This window comes from Rhinoraja longicauda, chromosome 4, assembly GCF_053455715.1.
Source record: "Rhinoraja longicauda isolate Sanriku21f chromosome 4, sRhiLon1.1, whole genome shotgun sequence".
NCBI classification, from domain to species: domain Eukaryota; kingdom Metazoa; phylum Chordata; class Chondrichthyes; order Rajiformes; family Arhynchobatidae; genus Rhinoraja; species Rhinoraja longicauda.
Genome location: NC_135956.1, coordinates 69,155,044 through 69,177,527, shown reverse-complemented (window position 1 = coordinate 69,177,527; position 22,484 = coordinate 69,155,044). Strand labels below are relative to the sequence as shown.

The 22,484-nt window shown below is 48.6% G+C and overlaps 1 protein-coding gene and 1 pseudogene across 5 annotated transcripts in view; both read left to right on the top strand.

Moving 5' to 3' along the window:
* znf521 (zinc finger protein 521) overlaps positions 1-22,484 on the top strand; it is a 313,369-nt gene that overhangs the window by 57,990 nt on the left and 232,895 nt on the right. The gene's annotated exons all lie outside the window — the stretch shown is intronic.
* On the top strand, positions 1,801-2,664 carry LOC144592539 (cardiolipin synthase (CMP-forming)-like; annotated as a pseudogene).

Below are 22,484 nucleotides of genomic sequence, written 5' to 3'. Positions count from 1 at the left end.
TGAAAAAGTTGCCCCTCTGGTTCCTATTAAATATTTCCCCCCCCCCACCTTAAACCTAAAACTTAACACAATACTCTAAGTTTGGTCTCACTAATGCCTTGTACACTAGTATAATAACATTCCAGCTTCTTTACTCAAGACCCTGCCAGACGAAGGCCAATGTGCCAAAAGCCTTCTTGACCACCCGATCTACCTGTGACACCATTTTCACAGAATGAGTGAGATACAATGAAGAACTTTGTCTTACATGCTATTGAGTCACATTATACTGTATGTGAGTACAACATAGATGGTGCAAAAGATAAAATAAACAGTGAAGAATAGAATGTTGCCGTTTTGGAGAAAGTGGAGATACAAAATGCGCAAAGGTTGCAACAAGGTAGGTTGGAAGATTGAGAAATTCATCCTTAGCACATGAGAGGTCCGTTCAAGAGTCTGATAACAGAGGTGAAGAAGCTGTTCCTCAGTCTGGTGGAACGTGCTTTCAAGCTTTTTGTATCTTTTGCTCGACGGGAGAGGGGAGAAGAGGGAATGACTGGGGTGTGAGTGGTCCTTGATTATGTTGCAGCTTTCCCGAGGCAGCGTGAAGTGTAGATGGAGTCGATGGTGGGGAGTCTGATCTGTGTGATTGACTGGGCTGCATCCACAACTCTGCAATTTCTGCGGTCTTGAGCAGAGCTGTTGGCAAACCAAGCTCTGATACAACCAAGATAAGATGCTTTCTTAGACACTGCATGTAGTGTAGATGTGAGCTCACACTCTCTCCATTCTTTGACAATAGAGGTTTATCTTAAATCCCTTTAGATTTCCTCAGGGAGTACCACATATTAAAGTCTCCTAGCTTAGTTTAGTTTAGAAATACAGTGCCAAAACAGGCCCTTCTGCCCCCGAGTTCGTGCCGACCAGTGATTCTCGCACACTAACACTATCCTACACACCACGGACAATTTACAATTTTATCATGACATTTAACCCACAAACCTGCACATCTTTGGACTGTGGATGGAGTGTTTTGGTTATGAGGAGCGGCTGGAGGTTGTTTTCCTTGAGGAGTTTAGTTTAGAGATACAGCATGGAAACAGGCCCTTCGGCCCACCGAGTCCACGTCGACCATCAATCACACGTTCACACCAGTTCCATGTTATCCCACTTTCTCATCCACTCCCTACACACTCGAGGCAATTTACCGAGGGCCAATTACCCTACAAAAACCGCACGTCTTTGGGATGTGAGACCCGGTGCCGTCGTCAGGACAACGGGCCAATATGGCCAAGTTAAGACTTTTAACATGTTTTTAAAAAATTCGGAATTGAAGGATACAAGATGGTGCCTAAAACGTGGTGACTCTTGTGTACTGACACAGTGCGGTCTACTGTGGTTTTTGTGGTGAGGGGGGAACGATTTAATAGGAACCTGAGGGGAACTTTTCCGCATAAAGTGGTGGGTGAATGGAACGAACTGCCGGAGGGGGGAGTTGAGGCAGGACTAGGGTTGCCAACTGTCCTATATTAGCCGGGACATCCCCTATTTTGGGCTAAATTGGCTTGTCCCGTAAGGGACCGCCATTGACCCGTATTAGGCCCGGGGGACCCTGTAGGCCCGGACGCCGCCTAACGAAGGTTGAGTACCAACCCGCCTCCCAGCCCAGGCAGCCGCAATTGGTGGAGTGGGAGGGGGGGGTGGGTGGGGGGGGGGGGGGGAAGGAAGAGTCCTGTCCTGTCCCATCCCGGTGCGGGGATGTTCAGTGCGGTGGATAGATAGCAGCGGCTCTCCCACTGACGGCCCTCGGGGGGCCAGAGCATGTTGCTGTGCCGATGCCGCTGGACTCTGGGCGGCATGGGGAGGGCGCTGAGCCGGCCGGGGAGAGGAGGGTGGACGGAGGAGCCGAGGGCAGGCCCAGCGTCAGGCCCAGGCCTCGGCTTCCACCTCCACCAACGCCTGGCCTCACCACCGCAGCTGCTGCTGCCACCTTTCCCCTTGGCCCACCTCAGGCTCGCGGTCACGTCCAGGCCCAGGCCCAGGCTCCGGCTGCTTCCCCCGGCACCAGGCCTGGCTCTCCCGCCGCTACGGAGCCGGCAAACCCGCCCCTGCGAGACAAGCGGCCGAGCCCTGCTCGTACCCGAGGGCCACGGAGGAGGGCGAGGAGAGAGTGGCGGCCAGCATGTGATCTCCAGAGCTGGATGAATATCCATGGACAATTCCAAACTTACCCTGTATGGCAATAGACAATAGACAATAGGTGCAGGAGTAGGCCATTCGGCCCTTCGAGCCATTCAATGTGATCATGGCTGATCATTCTCAATCAGTACCCCGTTCCTGCCTTCTCCCCATACCCCCTGACTCCGCTATCCTTAAGAGCTCTATCTAGCTCTCTCTTGAATGTATTCAGAGAATTGGCCTCCACTGCCCTCTGAGGCAGAGAATTCCACAGATTCACAACTCTCTGACTGAAAAAGGATTGACTTGTCACCATACTTGGGTTACCTCATAGTGGCAGAAGAATTCAACCTAGCCCTTGGTCTTTTTACCTTGGCGGGCATTGCTGATCTGATGGGCGGCTGCATTGCACGAAACTGGGTGAATCAGAAATCGGCTTTGGGTAGTGCCCTGGACCCATTAGCAGACAAAATTCTGATCAGTGTTCTGATGCAGAAAAGACATTGATTAAAACAATGTAGATATTTATGGAATTTTATTCCTACAAAAGATACGAATTTAATAATAAAAGTTTAAAAATCTGGGGAAAAAAATTTGGTGGAGCGGGAACACGTGGCCGCTGTCTGGGCGAGGTCACGTGGGGCGTGGGGCGGTGACGTCACCTTGTCCCGTATTTGGGAGTGGGATAGTTGGCAACCCTAGGCAGGACCTATTGCAACATTTAAGAAGCAATTAGACAGGTGGATAGGACAGGTTTAGAGGGGTATGGGCCAAACGCAGGCAGGTGGGACTAGTGTGGATGAGAAATGTTGTCAAGTTGTGCCAAAGGGCCTGTTGCCATGCAATATGACTCTATGACTCTTCTACTTAGTATGATTGTGCCTAGTGTTTGGTAGGATTGTCAATGAAACTTAAGCAAAAAAGTTTTTTCACTGTACTTACTCTAGACAGACGCAGCATGAAAACAGGCCCTTCGGCCCACCGAGTCTGCGCCGACCAGCGATCACCTGTTCACACTAGTTCCATGTTATCCCACTTTCCCATCCACTCCCTGCACACGAGGGGGAATTTACAGAGGGGAATTTACAATTAATCTACAAACTGGCACGTCTTTGGGATGTGGGAGGAAACCGGAGAACCCGGAGGAAACCCACGCGGTCACAGGGAGAACGTGCAAACTCCACGCAGACAGCACCCGGGGTCAGAGTCGATCCCGGGTCCCTGGCGCCGTGAGGCAGCAGCTTTACCTGCTGTGCTTGAGCATTTGCTGTATTTAATCATTTTTCTGATGTATATCCCTCGAAGTTCTTTTTGCTCTACCTTTCACTTTCCTCTGAGATTTTGGTGCATATTTTATCTCCCAGTTGGCTGTCTGTATTTGCGATTCCACAGTGACACAGTGAGGTTTATATTAAAAATCTCCAAATAAAATCCCATTCAGATGAAGCGTAGATCAGACAAATTCATTCATACCTACCAAATATCGGAGGATGTAGACGGATTTTGATCGAAAGTGCCAGTGAGTAGTTAATTTCAAAGTCTGCAATAAACAATCTTGGTTTTATAAAATATTGAATATTGGTATTTATTCATATTTAATAATTAATCAAGGCAATCCTTGAACAGCAATCCGCCTACCAAAGAACTTAACTACGTTTACAACTCTATTGGGTCTAAGTGTGTACTGCCAAAGACTTGGAAGAAACAGCCAAGGATGTGGATTCCAAATCCCAGCAGCACAGTCGGGAATTTTCTATTTTGTCGGATGAATGCATGGGTTTAAATTTTTTTTATCTCAAAGAGATAAAGGGGATTGCTGGCAAAGCAATGCTGTCGGGTTGCATTAGAGCTCTGCTTGGGAACTGCTCTGCCCAAGGCCGCAAGAAATTGCAGAGAGTTGTGGACATAGCCCAGGCCATCGCATGGAGCAGACCCTGTATCCCTTTGTTAAAAGTGCATGGGTTCATAAGTGACAGGAGCAGAAGTAGGCCATTCGGCCCATCAATTCCTAATCCACCATTCAATCTTGGCTGATCTATCTTTCCCTCTCAACTCCATTCTCCTGCCTTCTCCCCATTACCCCTGACACCCGCACTAATCAAGAATCTGTCAATCCATTGCCTTGGCCTCCACAGCATTCTGTGGCAACGAATTCCGCAGATTCACCACCCTCTAACTAAAGAAAAATGTCCTCATCTCGTTCCTAAAGGTCCTTTTATTCTGCTATGGCCTCTGGTCCTAAACACTCCCACTAATAGAAATATCTTCTACACATTCATTCTATCATCTCTTTCCCAGCCAACTATGGGCTCCACCTTTCCTTGGTCATCTGTTGCCGGCCCTGCTTTGTTCTGGCCCTTTCTTACCTCTCCCTCCCTCACCCCTCTACATTCAGTCCCCCCTCCTCCCTCTACATTCTGAAGAAGGGTTTTGGCCCAAAACATCACCCGCCCTTTTTCTCCAGAGATGCTGCCTGACCCACTCCAACGTTTTGTGTCTATCCCCAACATTGGCTCCATCTACACTTCACATGATCAACATGATCAAAGACTTGTCCCACCCCCGTCATTCCTTCTTCTCCCCACTCCCTTCTGGCAGAAGGTACAGCAGCTTGAAAGCGCGCACCACCAGACTCAGGAACAGCTTCTTCCCCTCTGTTATCAGGCTTCTGAACGGTCCTTCCATAAGCTAGGGTGCTGTCCAATTCACCTCTACCCCATTGTGGACATTGAACTCTGGAAATGATGCGCTACAATGCTGAGAGCTATATTCTGCACTCTGTATCTTCCCTTTTGCCCTACCCATTGTACTTGAGTTTGGTATTATCTGATCTGCTTGAATAGCATGCAGAACAAACTTTTTAAACTGTACCTCGGTACATGTGACAATAATAAACCTAAACCTATTTGCCCAATGCCTTAGACTTTAGAGATACTGCATGGAAGCAGGCCCTTTGGCCCACCGAGTCCGTGCCGACCAGCGATCACCCCGTACACTAACACTATCCTACACACTAGGGTCAATTTACAAATTACAGAATCCAATTAACCACAAACCTGTATGTCTTTGGAGTGTGGGAGGAAACCGGAGCACCCGGAGAAAACCCACGCTGTCACAGGGAGAATGTTCAAACTCCGTACAGACAGTGGTCCGGATCGAACTCGGGTCTCTGGCCCTGTGAAGCTCCAACTCTACAGTGGCATCACTGAGGCTACTGATATCACCCTGACTACGGGTGCAGTCTTTGCGGAGTTTGCATGTTCTCCCTGTGACCGCGTGGGTTTCCTCCCACATTCCAAAGATGTGCAGGTTTGTAGGTTAGTTGGCTTTGGTAAAGATTGTAAATTCTCCCTCGTGTATAGGATAGTGCTAATGTAGGGGGATCACTGGTCGGCGCCGACTCCAGTTGAGTTCAGTTTATTGTCACGTGCACCTAGGTACAGTGCAAAGCTTTTGTTGTGAGCTAACCAGTCAATACATGATTACAATTGCAGTCAATACATGATTACAATTGAGCCGTTCACAGTGTACAGATACCTGATAATGCGCATCGTTCGATCAGCTGAGAAGGTTGTTGGCTGCAACCTTACCCCCCCATTGACAAAGTGTGCACTGCAAGGGCCAGGAAGCGAGCGGGTAAGATCATCTCTGACCCCTCTCACCCTGGCCACAAACTCTTTGAAGCGCTTCCCTCTGGAAGGCGACTCCGGACTGTCAAAGCCACTACAGCCAGACATAAAAACAGCTATTTTCCATGAGCAGTAGCTCTACTCAACAGCAAAAAGTCTGTAGCCTCCTTTTGCTCTGGAATTTTAGTTCATTCTTCACATGTTTAATTTATTATGTTTTATTCTTAATTGTTTACTGTATGTCGTGTTGTTACTTGCGAGCAAAGCACCAAGGCAAAATCCTTGCATGTGTACATACTTGGCTAATAAAAATGTATTCAATTCAATTCAATTCAATAAAGGGAATAACATTTAGTGCAAGATAAAGCCAGTAAAATCCGATGAGCGACAGTCGGTGGGAACGAAGGGCCTGTTTCTGCGCTGTATCTATAAACAAAACTAAACTACGCCAGGAGTCATTTTCAACAAGGTGACTGTGTGTCGTGGAGAGTTAAATGCTGCGTAAATCCACAGGTGGCTGCTGGCATCTTGGTCGGCACGAACGCGTCGGGCCGAAGGGCCTGTTCCTGGGATATCTGACTGCGACTGACGCAGGGGGTTGTGATGCCTGGTTTTAGGAGTGGCTCAGAAAGGAGGACACGAATCAGCTTCATGAATAACAAGGTTTAAAAGGGCCAGTTGCTTTCTTTTTAACAAGCATTTAGGAGCAGTCTGCCTGTCAAAACCTCCATTAGGCACTCGAGGGATTGAATCGCATAGATTTATTTTGACAATTTTTGTTTAAAATCTCTGCTTACAACAGTTAATGTCAGGTTGATATTTTTTTTCCTTTGCCAAGCCTGAAATCTTTTATAATTTCTCTTCCTTACACCCATCCACTCTCTCTTTTTCTCTTTGCACTGTACGTTGTACTTGTGTGTACGGCTTGATTTTACTCATGTATGGTATGATTTGACTGGGTAGAACACAAACAAAAGCTTTTCACTCGATACCTCGGTACACGTGACAATAATAAACCCACGTCAATGTGGATCACAATGGACAATCTCAATGTCATCCAACTTGAGCTCAAAATAGACAGAGACGTTCACCTCACAGAGGACAACATTTGGAGCAATGTGAGCAGTTCTGGGCCCCATGTCTGAGGAAGGATGTGCCAGTGTTGGAGAGGGTCCAGAAGAGGTTTACGAGATTGATCGCAGGGATAATTGGGTTAATGTATGTGGAGTGTTTGATAGGGCCTGTACTCGCTGGAGTTTAGGATGAGGGGGGAACTTATTGAAACCTACAGAGTAGTGAAAGGCCTGGATAGAGTGGATGCGGAGAAGATGTTTCCACTAGTGGGCCAGTCTAGGACCTGAGGGCACAGCCTCAAAATAAAAGCAAGTACCTTTGGAAAGGAGATGAGGATAATTTCTTTAGCCAGAAGGGAGGTGAATCTGTGGAATTCACTGCCACAGACGGCTGTGGAGGCCAAGTCATTGGGTATTTTTAAAGTGGAGAGTGACAGGTTCTTGATTAGTTAGGGGGTCTGGTTCTGGCACCATTCAATCAGACGATCGATCACCCTCCTGTACTCTGACTCATCATTATCTGTAGTTCGTCCAACAACGGTGGTGTCGACGGCGAATTTGAGGAAGGAGTTTGCACTGTGTTGCTGTATCGTTGTGAGGACAGTGTGAGTGGAGCAGAGGGCTGAGCTCACAGCTTTGCAGGTACTCCCGTGCTGTGGTCAGCGAGGAGGAAGTGTTGCTGCCAATTCGTATAGACTGTGGTCTGTTGATGAGGAAGTCGAGGATCCTGTTGCAGAGGGATATGTAGAGACCCAGTTCCCCGAAGGGAGACAGAGGGAGCATTGAAGGAGAAGGAAAAATGAAAGGAAATTTATATGGGAGGAGAACAAGGAAGCATGGGGACGAGGATTAGGGAGGGATGTATATTATTCATTCCTATAGTTGATACAAGAACAACATTTAAAGGACATTTTGACAGGTGCGTGGTGGGAAAGGTTTAGAGGGATCTGGGCCTGTTGTGGGCGTGTGGGACTAGTGTAAATGGGTCATCTTGGTCGAATGGAGTTTTATTACCGAATAAAGAAAGGCCTGGCTAGTGTGGATGTGGAATGGATGTTTCCACTAGTGGGAGAGTCTAGGACCAGGGGGCACAGCCTCAGAATAAAAGGGCGTACCTTTAGAATGGAGATGGGGAGGAATTTCTTTAGCCAGAGGGTGGTGAATCTGAGGAATTCATTGCTGCAGACGGCTATGGAGGCCAAGTCAATGGATATTTTTAAGGCAGAGATTGCTTCTACTCTGAGGCTGTCGAGAGCATCCTGTCCGGCAACATTACAGTCTGGTTTGGGAACAGCTCTGCCCAGGACAGGAAGGCCCTGCAGAGAGTAGTGCGTTCGGCAGAACGCACCATGGGAACTACACTCGTCCCCCTGCAGGACCTATACATCAGGAGGTGCAGATCCAGAGCAAGCAAGATTATGAGGGACCCCTGCCACCCCAGTAACGGACTGTTCCAGATGCTACGATCAGGCAAACGCCTCCGCTGTCACGCTGTGAAAACGGAGAGGATGAGACAGAGTTTCTTTCCACAGGCCATCAGGACTGTCAACTTTTATAACTCCAGGGACTAAATTTTGTCTACACTATAGTAACCTTATTAACTTTATTTATATGCTGTAACTGTAATTCTTTTTTGTGCACAATCCGCAGGCATTGCCACTTTCATTTCACTGCACATCGTGTATGTGTATGTGACAAATAAACTTGACTTGACTTGACTTGACAGATTATTGATTAGTTTAGTTTAGTTTAGTTTAGAGATACAGCGTGGAGACAGGCCCACTGAGACTGTGCCGACCAGCGATCCCCAAACACTTATACAATCTGACCCACACTAGGAACAAATTACAATTATACCAAGACAATTAACCTACAAATCTGTACGTCTTTTGAATGTGGGAAGAAACCGGAGATCCCGGAGAAAACCCATGCAGGTCACAGGGAGAACGTACAAACTCCGTACTGACTAGCACCCGTAGTCAGGATCAGACCCGGGTTTCTAACGCTGTAAGGCAGCAGCTCTATCGCTGCACCACCATGCTGCCCCAAGGACGTCAGCGCTTACGGGGAGAAGGCAGGAGAGTGGGGCTGAGAGGGAAAGATAGATCAGCCATGATCGAATGGCAGAGTAGATTTGATGGGCCGAATGGCCTAATTCTGCTCCAAGAACTTATGAACATGAATTTATGAGGTTCTTGATTAGTACGGGTGTCAGGGGTTGCGGGGAGAAGGCAGGAAAATGGGGTTGAGAAGGAAAGATCGATCAGCCGTGATCGAATGGCGGAGTAGACTTGATGGGTCGAATGGGGTGTCTTTACCTATGCATCTACAAGCGTAATCTGGAGAAGTAATTGAAACCTGTCAGATTTGAACACAAGGGGGAGAAATCTTCTCGAGCATCTCTCGACTCGATGGAATACATTAACCACCGGCGTGAGAGTAAAATTGTACCGTACAGCCCTATCAGCTCTGAGGAAAGAAATAATTGCCCCATATGTTTTGGTGATAGGTCTCCCCATCTCTGCCGTGGCTAATTCATCACATTAAACTGCTAACAATTGCTGGTGGAAATATTACAGGAGGAAACAACATTTTATGTTAAGTTTGGGTTTATTAATCTTCAGGGGTAGCTGAGGCGTCTAAGCGCAGCCTACCCAGCAGTTTGTGCGTCTCTTCTAAATCATTACCCTAATTGAGAAGAAGAATTCACTGCTCCAGCATCTTGCCTCAGCCTTTTATGTCTCGGTAATAATCAAAGCATCTCAGAGGGTAGACAGCTTATGTGGCATCAGTAGGCTCGGAGGTGGGCTGTTCTGCTGTCGGCGCACTTTCGTAACCTCTCGCAAAGAACACGTGGCCTTTTAAAACCTTTGCCATGTTGTTAGCAACCTTCTCAGGGCGGCACGGTGGCGCTGCGGTAGAGTTGCCGCCTCACAGCGCCAGAGGCCCGAGTTCGATCCTGACCACGGGTGCTGTCTGTAACGGAGTTTGTACGCTCTCCCCGTGACCTGCGTGGGTTTTCTCCGAGTGCTCCGGCTTCCTCCCGCATTCCAAAGACGTACGGGTTTGTAGGTTAATTGGCTTCTGTCAACTGACCCTATTGTATAGGATAGATCTAGTGTGAATTGGTGTGAGTCTGAAGAAGGGTCTCGACCCGAAACGTCACCCATTCCTTCTCTCCCGAGATGCTGCCTGACCTGCTGAGTTACTCCAGCATTTTGTGAATAAATACCTTCGATTTGTACCAGCATCTGCAGTTATTTTCTTATAGTGTGAATTGGTGATCGCTGGTCGGCACAGACTCGGTGGGCCAGAGGGCCTGTTTCCACACTGTATCTCTGAAACTAAAACTAAACAGCCACTCTCTCCCGTTAGTACACAGAAGGAACTGTAGAATCTGCTAGTCTACATAAAAAGTGTAGAATGTGGAATTCCTTGCTACAGACGGCTGTGGAGGACAAGTCGTTGGGTATTTTTAAAGTGGAGATTGACAGATTCTTGATTAGTAAGGATGTCAAAGGTTATAGGGAGAAAGCAGGAGAATGGGGTTGAGGGGAGAAAGATAGATCTTTGAAATCGAAACGGAGCCCCGACCCGAAGCATCACCTATCCTTTTTCTCCACGGATGCTGCCTGACCTGCTGAGTTACTCCAGCACTTTGTATCTCTTCTTTAGTCAACCAGCACCTGCAGCTCCTCGTTTCCCCTGTGTCTATCTTTGATAGATCAGCCACGATTGAATGGCGGAGTAGACTCGATGAGTCGAATGGCCTGGTTCTGCTCCTATGACTTATAAACTTATGAAAAGACACAAAGTGCCTGGGTAACTCAGCGGGTCAGGCGGCTTCTCTGTGGAACATGGATGGGTGATATAGGGACCATTCTTCACAACCCAAAACATCGCTTATCCATGCTCTATGAATGCTCCAGAGATTTGGTACAGGCACATGAATAGGAAAGATTTAGAAGGATATGGGCCAAATGCGGGCAGCTGGGACTAGCGTAAATGGGACATTTTGGTCGGCACGGATGATTTGGGCCGAAAGGCCTTTTTCCATGCTGTATGACTATGACTCTATAACCCGCTGAGTCACTTTGCACCTTATTTTAATCCAGTTTCTGTTAATTCGCACAAAGCCTTACAGCCGTTTAGGGTGTGGGTTTATTCTTGTCATGTGCACCGAGGTACAGTAAAAAGCAGAGTGCAGAATATAGTTCTCAGCTTTGTAGCTGAGTTCCACAGTTCCACAGACAAAGTCCAACGTCCGCAATGGGGTAGAGGTGAATCGGACACTACCCTAGCTTATGGGAGGACCGTTCAGAAGCCTGATAACAGAGGGGAAGAAGCTGTTCCTGAGTCTGGTGGTGCGCGCTTTCAAGCTTCTGTACCTTCTGCTGGACGGGAACGGGGAGAAGAAGGAATGACCGGGATGGGACAAGTCTTTGATTATAACAGGTATAACAGGTATAACAGAGCTTTATTTGTCGTTCGGTACCGAAGTACCGAACGAAACTCATAGAAACTCATAGAAAAAAAAAAGAAAAAAAAAAGAACACAAGACACATGACCCCAACACAAACGTCCATCACAGTGACTCCAAACACCCCCTCACTGTGATGGAGGCAACAAAACTTCCACTCTCTTCCCCACGCCCACGGACAGACAGCTCGTCCCCGACCGACCCGCACAGTCCCCGCACCGGGCGCTGAAACGTCTCGCGGCCGAACCGGGCGATGAAAGGCCCGCGACCAAGCCTTGCGCAGCTAAGTCCCGTGGTCGAGCCGCACCGGGCGATGTCAAGTCCCGCAGCCGAGCCGCACCAGCGGTGAAAAGTCCCGCAGCCGAGCCGCACCGGGCGATGTTAAGTCCCGCAGCCGAGCCGCACCAGCGATGTTAAGCCCCGCAGCCGAGTTGCACCGGGCGATGTTAAGTCCCGCAGCCGAGTTGCACCGGGCGGTGTTAAGCCCCGCAGCCGAGTTGCACCGGGCGATGTTAAGTCCCGCAGCCGAGTTGCACCGGGCGGTGTTAAGCCCCGCAGCCGAGCTGCACCGGGCGATGTTAAGCCCCGCAGCCGAGCTGCACCGGGCGATGTTAAGCCCCACAGCCGAGCTGCACCAGGCGATGTTAAGCCCCGCAGCCGAGCCGCACCGGGCACTGTTAAGTCCAGCGGCCAAGCCGCACCGGGCGATGTAAAGTCCAGCGGCCAAGCCGCACCGGGGGATGTTAGGCCCCGCAGCCGAGCCGCACCCCGCGCCGTGAGGAAGAGAAAAGTCCCCCCCCACCCACCACCCACACCACCACCCCCTCCCACACATACACAACCAAAAAAAATATATAAAAACCATCCCAACCGACACACAACAAAAAAAGGAAGAAAAAAAAAAAAAAAAAAGACGGACAGACTGCTAGTCAGCCGCTGCCGTTAGGCGCCGCCATCATGCCGGCTGCTTTTCCGATGCAGTGTGAAGTGTAGACGGAGTCAATCGTGGGGAGTCAGGTTTGTGTGATGGACTGGGCTACCTCCATAACCCAAACCAAGCGGTGGTGCAGCCCGACAGTGTGCTTTCTGCGGTGCAGCCCGTGGTGCAGCCCGTGGTGCAGCCCGTGGTGCAGCCCGTGGTGCAGCCCGTGGTGCAGCCCGACAGTGTGCTTTCTGTGGTGCATCTGTAGAAGTTTGTAAAAGTCATTGGAGACATGCTTAATTTCCTCAGTCTCCTCAGGAAGTATTGGTGTGCATTCTTGGTTGTTTGCGCCCATCTTTGAGATCACCTTCAACCTTTGAGCTGTGATCCCCATACCCTTGGTCCACTCACCCTATCTATTCGCCTAATGATTTTGTGCGCCTCTATAAGTTCACCCCCTCAGCCTCCTGTGCTCAAAGTAATAAAGTCCTAGCCTGCCCAACCTTTCCTTATGTCAGGCCCTCGAGTCCTGGCAACATCCTTGTAAATCGTCTTTGCACTTTTTCCATATTAACGCCATTCTTCCTAGAGCAGGGTGTCCAAAACTGAACACAATATTCTCTGTGCGGCCTCACCGATGCCTTGTACAACTGTAACATAATGCCTTAACCTCCCCTCTCAATTCCTTGACTGATGAAGGCTAGCGTTAAGTCCTCCTGGCAAGATTTATTGGTTGATTATATTGAATATAAGAGTCAGGAAGTCATGTGATGGCTTTATAAGACTTTAGTTTGGCTGTATTTGGAGTATTATGTGCAGTCCTGATCGCTCCATTACAGGAAAGAGGTGAAGGCTTTGGAGAAGGTACAGAGGTTTTTATTCAGAATTTTGCCTGGATTGGAGGGCATTTTTTCTATAAGGTTGGAGAAACCTGGATTGTTTTTTCTGAAGCATATGAGACTGAGGGGAGACCTGATGGAGGTATCTAGAGTTATGAGAGACATAGAGAGGGTAGACAATCTATTTTCCAGGGTGGAATCCAGGGTGGAAATGTCAAAGACATGTTGAAAGACTGGAGCGGCTCGGCTTGTATACACCGGAATTTAGAAGGATGAGAGGGAATCTTATCGAAACATATAAGATTATTAAGGGGTTGGACACTTTAGAGGCAGGAAACATGTTCCCAATGTTGGGGGAGTCCAGAACCAGGGGCCACAGTTTAAGAATAAGGGGTAGGCCATTTAGAACGGAGATGAGGAAAAACTTTTTCAGTCGGAGAGTTGTAAATCTGTGGAATTCTCTGCTGCAGAAGGCAGTGGAGGCCAATTCTCTGAATGCATTCAAGAGAGAGCTAGATAGAGCTCTTAAGGATACCGGAGTCAGGGGGTATGGGGAGAAGGCAGGAACGGGCTATTGATTGAGAATGATCAGCCATGATCACATTGAATGGTGGTGCTGGCTCGAAGGGCCGAATGGCCTACTCCTGCACCTATTGTCTATTGTCTAAGACGAGAGGGCAGAGCTTAAAGGTGAGAGGGGCAAAGTTTAAAGGAAACTAGACCAAGTGGACCCGTTGGGCCCAAACCTCTCCTGCATTGGTGCAGCACCCTCTCCTTCCCCCCTACCCTCCTCCCCTCCCCTCCCACTCCCCTCCCCCTCCCCCCTTGCCCTCCCCCCCATTCCATCCCCCTCAACCCCACTTATCCTCCCTCCCCCCTCCCTCCCTCCCTCCCCCCCCAGGAGATAGATTTAAACATTAAAATGTGAATAACTTAAAAAATATAACACCTTATTTCAATGAAATTCTTCCATTAGCACCAAAGGGACGACGGTGAGTAAGGTGGGCCCAAAATTGTCGCGGTATCGTGCACGTTTTGGCTGTAGTTCAGGAACAAACAAACAAACAAACGAGAGTTTTAGTATATAGATGTACGGAGCCCGATATTTTACACTTGTGAGAGAGAGTGCCTGGAACATGCTGCAGGGGGTGGTGGTGGAGGGAGATACAAGAGTGGTGTTTAAGAAAATGTTGTGCGCATGGATATGGAGGGAAATGATTCACATGCAGGCAGAGGAGATCATGGCAGCATGTTCAGCACGGATATTGTGGGCCGAAGAGCCTGTTCCTGCACTGTACTGCTCTATATTCTATGATTCAAGCCCATGCCGCCAGATTATCTGTGAATTGCTGACCTGTTTATTTGTTCTGTTATCGTAGGAAGGTTTTAAAATAGAATTGGAGAGTGGTTTGCAGATACAGCATGCTGATGGCTTCAATAGGTCCTTATTAATCCTCTGGACCCCTGTGTCTGTGATGCGCGCACTGTTACAGCAGTACTCGTTGAGTACTCGTACTCGTACAGATTGGTTTTTAACCAGGTTTGCAAAAGCCATCAGGGCTTGTAATTGGCGGCCCAGTGGTGCAGCGGTAGAGTTGCTGCCTTGCAGCGCCAAAGATGCTGGTTCGATCCTGACTAAAGGTGCTGTCTGTCGGGAGTTTGTATGTTCTCCTTGTGACCGCATGAGTTTTCTCCGGGTGCTCCGGTTTCCTCCCAGATCCCAGTGACGTTCAGCTTTATAGGTTAATTGGCCGCTGTAAATAGTCCCTAGTGTGTATCATAGAAACATAGAAACATAGAAAATAGGTGCAGGAGTAGGCCATTCGGCCCTTCGAGCCTGCACCGCCATTCAATATGATCATGACTGATCATCCAGCTCAGTATCCCGTACCTGCCTTCTCTCCATACCCCCTGATCCCTTTAGCCACAAGGGCCACATCTAACTCCCTCTTAAATATAGCCAATGAACTGGCCTCAACTACCTTCTGTGGCAGAGAATTCCACAGACTCACCACTCTCTGTGTGAAGAAATGTTTTCTCATCTCGGTCCTAAAAGACTTCCCCCTTATCCTTAAGCTGTGACCCCTGGTTCTGGACTTCCCCAACATCGGGAACAATCTTCCCACATCTAGCCTGTCCAACCCATAGAACTAGTGTGCGGGTAATTGGTGCTCGCGTAGACACAATGGGCCGAAGGGTTTGTTTCCACGCTATATAGTCATCGTCATAGAGTGATACAGTGTGGAAACAGACCCTCTGGCCAACTTGCCCACACCGACCAACACGTCCAGTCTCCACTAGCCCCACCTGCCTGCGTTTGGCCCATATCCCTCTCAACCTGTTCTATCCATGTACCTGTTTAAATGTTTCATAAACGTTGCGATAGTACCTGCCACAACTACCTCATCTGGTAGCTCGTTCCATACCCAAAAGTTACTCCTCAAGTTCCTGTTCAATCTTTCCCCTCTCTCCTTAAACCTATGTCCTCTGGTTCTCCACTCCCTTACCCTGGGCAAGGGACGTTTACCCGATCTATTCCTCTCATGATTTTGCACGCCTGCATAAGATCACCCCTCATTCTTGCTATTGAGGGCGTGCAGCGTAGGTTTACTAGGTTAATTCCTGGAATGGCGGGACTGTCATATGTTGAAAGACTGGAGCGACTAGGCTTGTATACACTGGAATTTAGAAGGATGAGAGGAGATCTTATCGAGACGTATAAGATTATTAAGGGGTTGGACACGTTAGAGGCAGGAAACATGTTCCCAATGTTGGGGGAGTCCAGAACAAGGGGCCACCGTTTAAGAATAAGGGGGAGGCCATTTAGAACTGAGATGAGGAAAAACGATTTCAGTCAGAGAGTTGTGAATCTGTGGAATTCTCTGCCTCGGAAGGCAGTGGAGGACAATTCTCTGAATGCATTCAAGAGAGAGCTAGATAGAGCTCTTAAGGATAGCGGAGTCAGGGGTTATGGGGAGAAGGCAGGAATGGGGTACTGATTGAGAATGATCAGCCATGATCACATTGAATGGCGGTGCTGGCTCGAAGGGCCGAATGGCCTCCTCCTGCACCTATTGTCTATTGAACAGCTTGGCCTCAACCTTTCGTGCTCAACCTCTCCCAATAGCCCAGGCAACATCCTTGTAAATCGTCTCTGCACCCTTTCCAGCTGGACAACATCAATCTAAACTAACTAAGCTAAACTAAGCTAAACTAAACTACTAATTCGATTTGTTGTCTAAAATTTTCTAAACTAAACTAAACTAGTTTAACCTGCGTTTGATGGCACTGGACCTCATTGGAACTTACCGAATAGTAAAAGGCCTGGATAGAGTGGACGTGGAGAGGATGTTTCCACTAGTGGGAGAGTCTAGGACTAGAGGTTAGAGTCTCAGAATAAAGGGACGCATCTTTAGAAAGGAGACGAGCAGGAATTTTTCAGGTCAGATGGTGGTAAATCTGTGGAATTCATTTCCTCAGACAGCTGTGGAGGCCGTCAATGGATATTTTTACAGCGGGGATTGATAGATTCTTGATTAGTGCGGGTGTCAGTGGTTATGGGGAGAAGGCAGGAGAATGGGGCTGAGAGGGAATGATAGATCAGCCATGATTGAATGACTGGGTAGACTTGATGGCCCGAATGGCCTAATTCTGCACCTATCAGATGAGCATGAACTTATGAACTAAGGCTGGAGAATGGAGTTGAGCGGGAAAGTTAGCACAGCCATGATTGAATAGTGGAGTAGATTTGATGGGGCCAAATGGCTTAATCCTGCTCTTAGCACTTCAGAACTTATGCACAGAAACAACTGATTGGCTCCACTGTACAGACTGGTTCCAACTCAGGTTTGAAAAACCCATTAGGGCTTGTAATCCATACACAGAATCATAACCCTGGATATGATCCTGTCTCCCATTTGCTACCAAGGATCGAACTTCAAAGGAGTGGCTTCATATGTGCTGGAGAGGTCGGCAACATGGCCATAAATAACTGTGAAATTATTGCTCAAAAACCATTTTTATCACTTGCAAAATGACCTGTGAGCTTGCGAGACCCAGGCGGGCTGTAAAACGCCCCTGAGACGGGAGCTGTCTTCTTGTAGTCAGGAGAAGAAACATGAAAGGAAGCCCCGCCATTTGAAGCCCCCCCCACCCAAGACCTCTGACTGAGCAGAGGAATGGTTCACATTTGCACCACCCTAACCACAATGCCACCTCGTCTCAAGAAGGGTCCTGAACCAAAACGTCGCCTATCCATGTTCTCCCAAGATGCCGTCTGACCCGTTGAGTTACTCCAGCACTTGTTGCCCTTTTGTACAAACTAGCATCTGCAGTTCCTTGTTCCTACCTCAGAACCATTCTCCAATGAACTATGAAGTTAGAGAATATTGATTTCTCTAACTTCAAGTAGCCCTTGCATCCCCTCTCTCTCCGTCCCTCCCCCATCCTAGTTGTCGTACTAGTGTCACGGTCCTCCTGCTGAGTTTCGCTGTCTGTGTAACTCGGTATCGCTCAGCCCACAGCCAACAATGGACCATTGTGGGCTCCACCTTTCCTTGATCATTGTTACTTTTTGCATATCTTTCAATCATTTGTTCTATATCTCCCTATATCACTGTCTATAACTGTCATTTCCCCTTTCTCTGACTCTCAGTCTGAAGAAGGGTCTTGACCCAAAATGTCACCTATTCATTTCCTCCAGAGATGCTGCCTGACCCGCTGTGTTGCTCCAGCTTTTTGTGGAGATCTACTACGGACAGTTTTGGTTGCACCTCAGTTCTACATGGGACGAGTTTGGACCGGGCATATTAGTCGGCGAGTTGGGCGGCAGCGGTAGAGTTGCTGCCTTACAGCGAATGCAGCGCCGGAGACTCGGGTTCGATCCTGACTACGGGTGCTGTACTATACGGAGTTTGTACGTTCTCCCCGTGACCTGCGTGGGTTTTCCCCGAGATATTCGGTTTCCTCCCACACTCCAAAGACGTACAGGTTTGTAGGTTAATTGGCTGGGTAAATGTAAAAATTGTCCCTAGTGGGTGTAGGATAGTGTTAATGTGTGGGAATCGCTGGGCGGCACGGACTCGGTGGGCCGAAGGGCCTGTTTCCACGCTGTATCTCTAAATCTAAATCTAAATTTCAGTGCTGCGTGTCTGGGCAAGAATGCCCACTGAGCCCTGTGAAAGGTCACTAAGCAAGTTGATGTACAGAGGGATGGCAGGGTCCAAATTTAAAGCTCCCGGAAAGTGACAACACAAGTAGTTAGGTGAGTGGTAAAGAAGGAGCAAGCAATGCTCAGCTTTATTGCTCGGGGCATTGAGTACAAGAGTCAGGAAGTCATGATGAAGCTTTGTAAAAGTTTGTTCGCACGTGCAGTATTGTGTTCAGTCCAGGTCGCCCTACCAAAGGAAGGGTGTAGAGGCTTTAGAGAGGGCACAGAGGAGGTCTACTGGAATATTGCCTGGATTTGCAGCTGTTTACCGCAAGGGGGGATTGGACAAACTTGGATTGCTTTCTCTGGAGCATCAGACGTTGAAGGGAGACCTGGTAGAAGTCGATAAAATTATGGGAGGCCAGGTGGACAGTTAGAACCATTTTGGAGATGTGCAAGGCAAGTCTTTTTGGTGGGTGCCTGGAACACCAGAGACCCGGGAACGATCCTGACCTCGGGTGCTGTCTGTGGAGTTTTTACGTTCTCCCTGTGACCGTGTGGGTTTTCTCTGGGTGCTCCGGTTTCCTCCCACAATCCAAAGACTTGTGAGTTGGTTAATTTGCTGCTTTGAATTGCTCCGGGTTTAGTTTTAATTCAGTTTTAGATATAGCATGGAAAGAGATCCTTCGACCCACCGAGTCCGCACCGATCATTCACACTAGTTCTATGTTATCCCACTTTCTCATCCACTCCCCACACACTAGGGGCAATTTACAGGGGGCCAATTAACCTACAAATCCGCACATCTTTGGGATGTGGGAGGAAACCGGAGCACCCGTGGAAACCCACATGGTCACGGGAAGAACGTGCAAACTACACACACAGACAGCACCCGAGGTTTGGATCAAACTCAAGTCTCTGGCTCTGTGAGGCAGCAGCTATTTTATATGGTACATCTGCAGATCTTAACTTTGAGTAACAAAATTAATCTGAACTTGTTTTTATATAAGTTGAAACCTCAAAATGATGATTGTAAAAATGCCTGATTGTTATAAAAACGTATTTCGTTTATTAAAAATATGTTATACTTAACTGGTTGGGCCGAGATGTAATTTCAGACTTTTTTCAACAATAAATGCCAGTAATGCCCCATAGAGTGAACAAATAAAGAAAAGAAAGTTGGTCAGAAAGGCCTGTTTGTTTGCACTCAAGTCCGTGTTGTATTCGGAAGTGGATGTGTTCGGATAGACTCCATTGGTCCAGGGTCTAGCTGCTTTGTTTATGGATGATATCGCTGCAGGAGGCAGGAGAATGTGAGATCATTCAGGGTGGTCTTACCACATGCTTGACTTCACGCCGATGCCATGGAGCCAGGCACTCGTTCAGTCCCAACTCTTCCTCTCTTCCCACGGACCCGGTCTCCCAATGCTCAGTCCCAGCACAAGAGGTCCTCGGTCCCTGCCAACTCATCGAAGAGCCGTATTCTCCATCCTCTTTCCACCTCTGGAATAAACAGAATGTTCTTCCAATCAACCCCCCCTCCCTTGTTGTTTGATCGCAGTCTCCGCGTCATGGTAAGTTGCCCATGTCTCTCCGTGGCTGGGGAAACTTCAAGTCCCCCTTGGATTCACTGGGAAGTACAGTGCATGATGTATGTGTACTTCCAGACTTCTGTGTCTGGGCTCCAGAGACATCATGGACCAAAGCCCAGGAAAATCCCAGCCAGGGGCTTTGCTCAGAGCTGCTTCACTCTTCTCAGAATCACAGAGCCGTACAGCACGGAAACAGGCCCTTTGGCCCACCTCGCCCGTACCCACCGAGAGGGCCTATCTAAGCAGTTTAGTTGAGAGATGAAGCTAGGAAACATGCCTATTGGTGCACCTCGCCCAGATGTCCCGCTGGAGCCACCAAGTCCACGTTGACCTACGATCGCCCTTGGGTCAATTTACAATTTACAGAGGCCAATTAACCTACAAACTCGGGATGTGGGAGGAAACCGGAGCACAGGGAGAACGTACAAACTCCACACAGGCAGCACCCATGGTCACGATCAAACCAGGGTCTCTGGTGCTGTAAGGCAGCAACTCTACCGTGCTGTATCTGCGCCGCCCTAAGCTGTAGGGAGAGGTTGAGCACGGACTTTATTCCTTGGAGCGCAGAGGGATGAGGGGTGATCTTGTACAAAATCATGAGAGGAATAGATCGGGTGGAAGCAGAGTTTCTTGCCCAGAATAGAGGAATCGAGGACCAGATGGCGTAGGTTTAAAGTGAAGGAGGAAAGATTTTATAGGGATCTGAGGGGTAATTTTTTCACGCAAAGGGTGGTGTGTGTATGGAACGAGCTGCCGTAAGGTGTGCGGTAGGGACTATTGCAAACGATAGGACGGGTTTAGAGGGATATGGGTTAAAGACAGGCAGGTGGGACTCGTGTAGATGGGACACGTTGGTCGGTGCGGGCAAGTTGGGCTGAAGGGCCTGTTTCCACGCTGTGTGACTATGACTATTAGCCCTGGTAACATCACACTGTCCCATTGTTCCCTTCCCGTTCCCCTTGCACTCCTGTTTTCCCATCCCACCCAGTACGTATACAGAGGACCTCCCGAGGCAGACAACCACACATTCGGGGCAGCGGAGGGGAGTCTTCAAAACAGCTTAGAACTTGACAGCTCTCCAAGTCAAGGCTTCTTACACATCAGATGGATGAACTGTTGTTTTTCCAGATCTCCCTGTCAACCACACACAACTTGGCCGCAGTTCCAGACAGTGCAAAGACACATTTGACTGTCATTTTACACCGGCTCCCAGCTTTCAAATCTCCGAAATACTCTCTCTGCAAAGCTTGAAGCCGGGGAGAATGTGGGTTACTTACAAACGTGACGTATTCGGATCGAGAAACCCTTGATTGCAGACGGCTGCCTGATAGAAAACCATTATGAAGGGGGGGGGAATTACGTTAAATTGAGGCCAAAATGCCTAGTTTTTCCCAGTGTAGACATGTTCCTGCAGTAAATACAGTAAAGTACAGACATTGGTCTGAGCCTTGGTCTCGGGTTTGAAGACCTGCAAGATATATAAACTGCATATTGAAGACAGAATGCCCAGCATTGTAATTTTAGAAGTGTTTATTCATCTGGAATGTATTAGAAACGTGATTAATGATACAGAGACATCTGCTCTTTTACACAGTGTCTGCCTCTCTGAGTTCCTTTTGTTGGCAATTGTAATTGGAAACCACAACTCAAATGCCAATACTTGTGAACTGGGCCTTGTCATTTCTGTTCTGACTTCCACAAGTTATTAATGAATCGGACTGAGTAAACGTCGAGCTCGGAACGGTGCAGCACATGACATTTTCTCGCGGGCCAACTTGGAATGAAAAATAAAGCGTTTCTGGCCGTAGTTTTGGAGCAGTACAATGGCCTCGGTGGCAGGACAGATAATCAATTCTCCTCCGCTCTCCGAGGCCGATCAAACGAGATAATTGCAGCCTTATTTTATCTACGGAGAGCAGCAAATCGCCACGGTGAAAAGGAGAAGGGGGGGGGGGGGGGGGGGGGGAAGGGAATTTGAAACTTAATTAACGCCCATCGCTACTGTGAGAAGTCAACGCTGTCTGCTGGTGGAGAGATGGGACGCAGGCAGGGGGTGGTCGCCTGGGACTCGCGCTTGGGTGGCTACCGGAGTCTGTCTGAGGGCCGACGATTAACTTTCACTTGGAAAGAGTACAGCGGGAAGGGGTTGTAGTGGGGATGAAGAGGTCGGAGACGGGGGCCGGGTAAACGTAGAGCAGTTCAGCACAGGGACAGGCCCTTCGGCCCACAATGTCTGTGCCGTACATAGGATGTGGAACGGTGCAGCACAGGGGCAGGCCCTTCGGCCCACAATGTCTGTGCTGTACATAGTACATAGGATGTGGTATGGCACAGCACAGGGGCAGGCCCTTCGGCCCACAATGTCTGTGCCGTACATAGTACATAGGATGTGGAACAGTGGAGCACAGGGGCAGGCCCTTTGGCCCACAATGTCTGCACCAAACATGATGCCAAGGCCAAGTTTAAACTTTAGATCCCTTCGATGGTGGGGAGGTCAGTACCCGTGATGGACCGGGCAGTGTCCATCACTCTGTATTGTCTCCTTCGTTCCTGGGCATTTGAGTTGCTGAACCAGGCTGTAATGCAACCAGTCAGTGTGCTGTCCACCGTACACTTGTAGAAATTCAAGAGAGCATTTGTCGA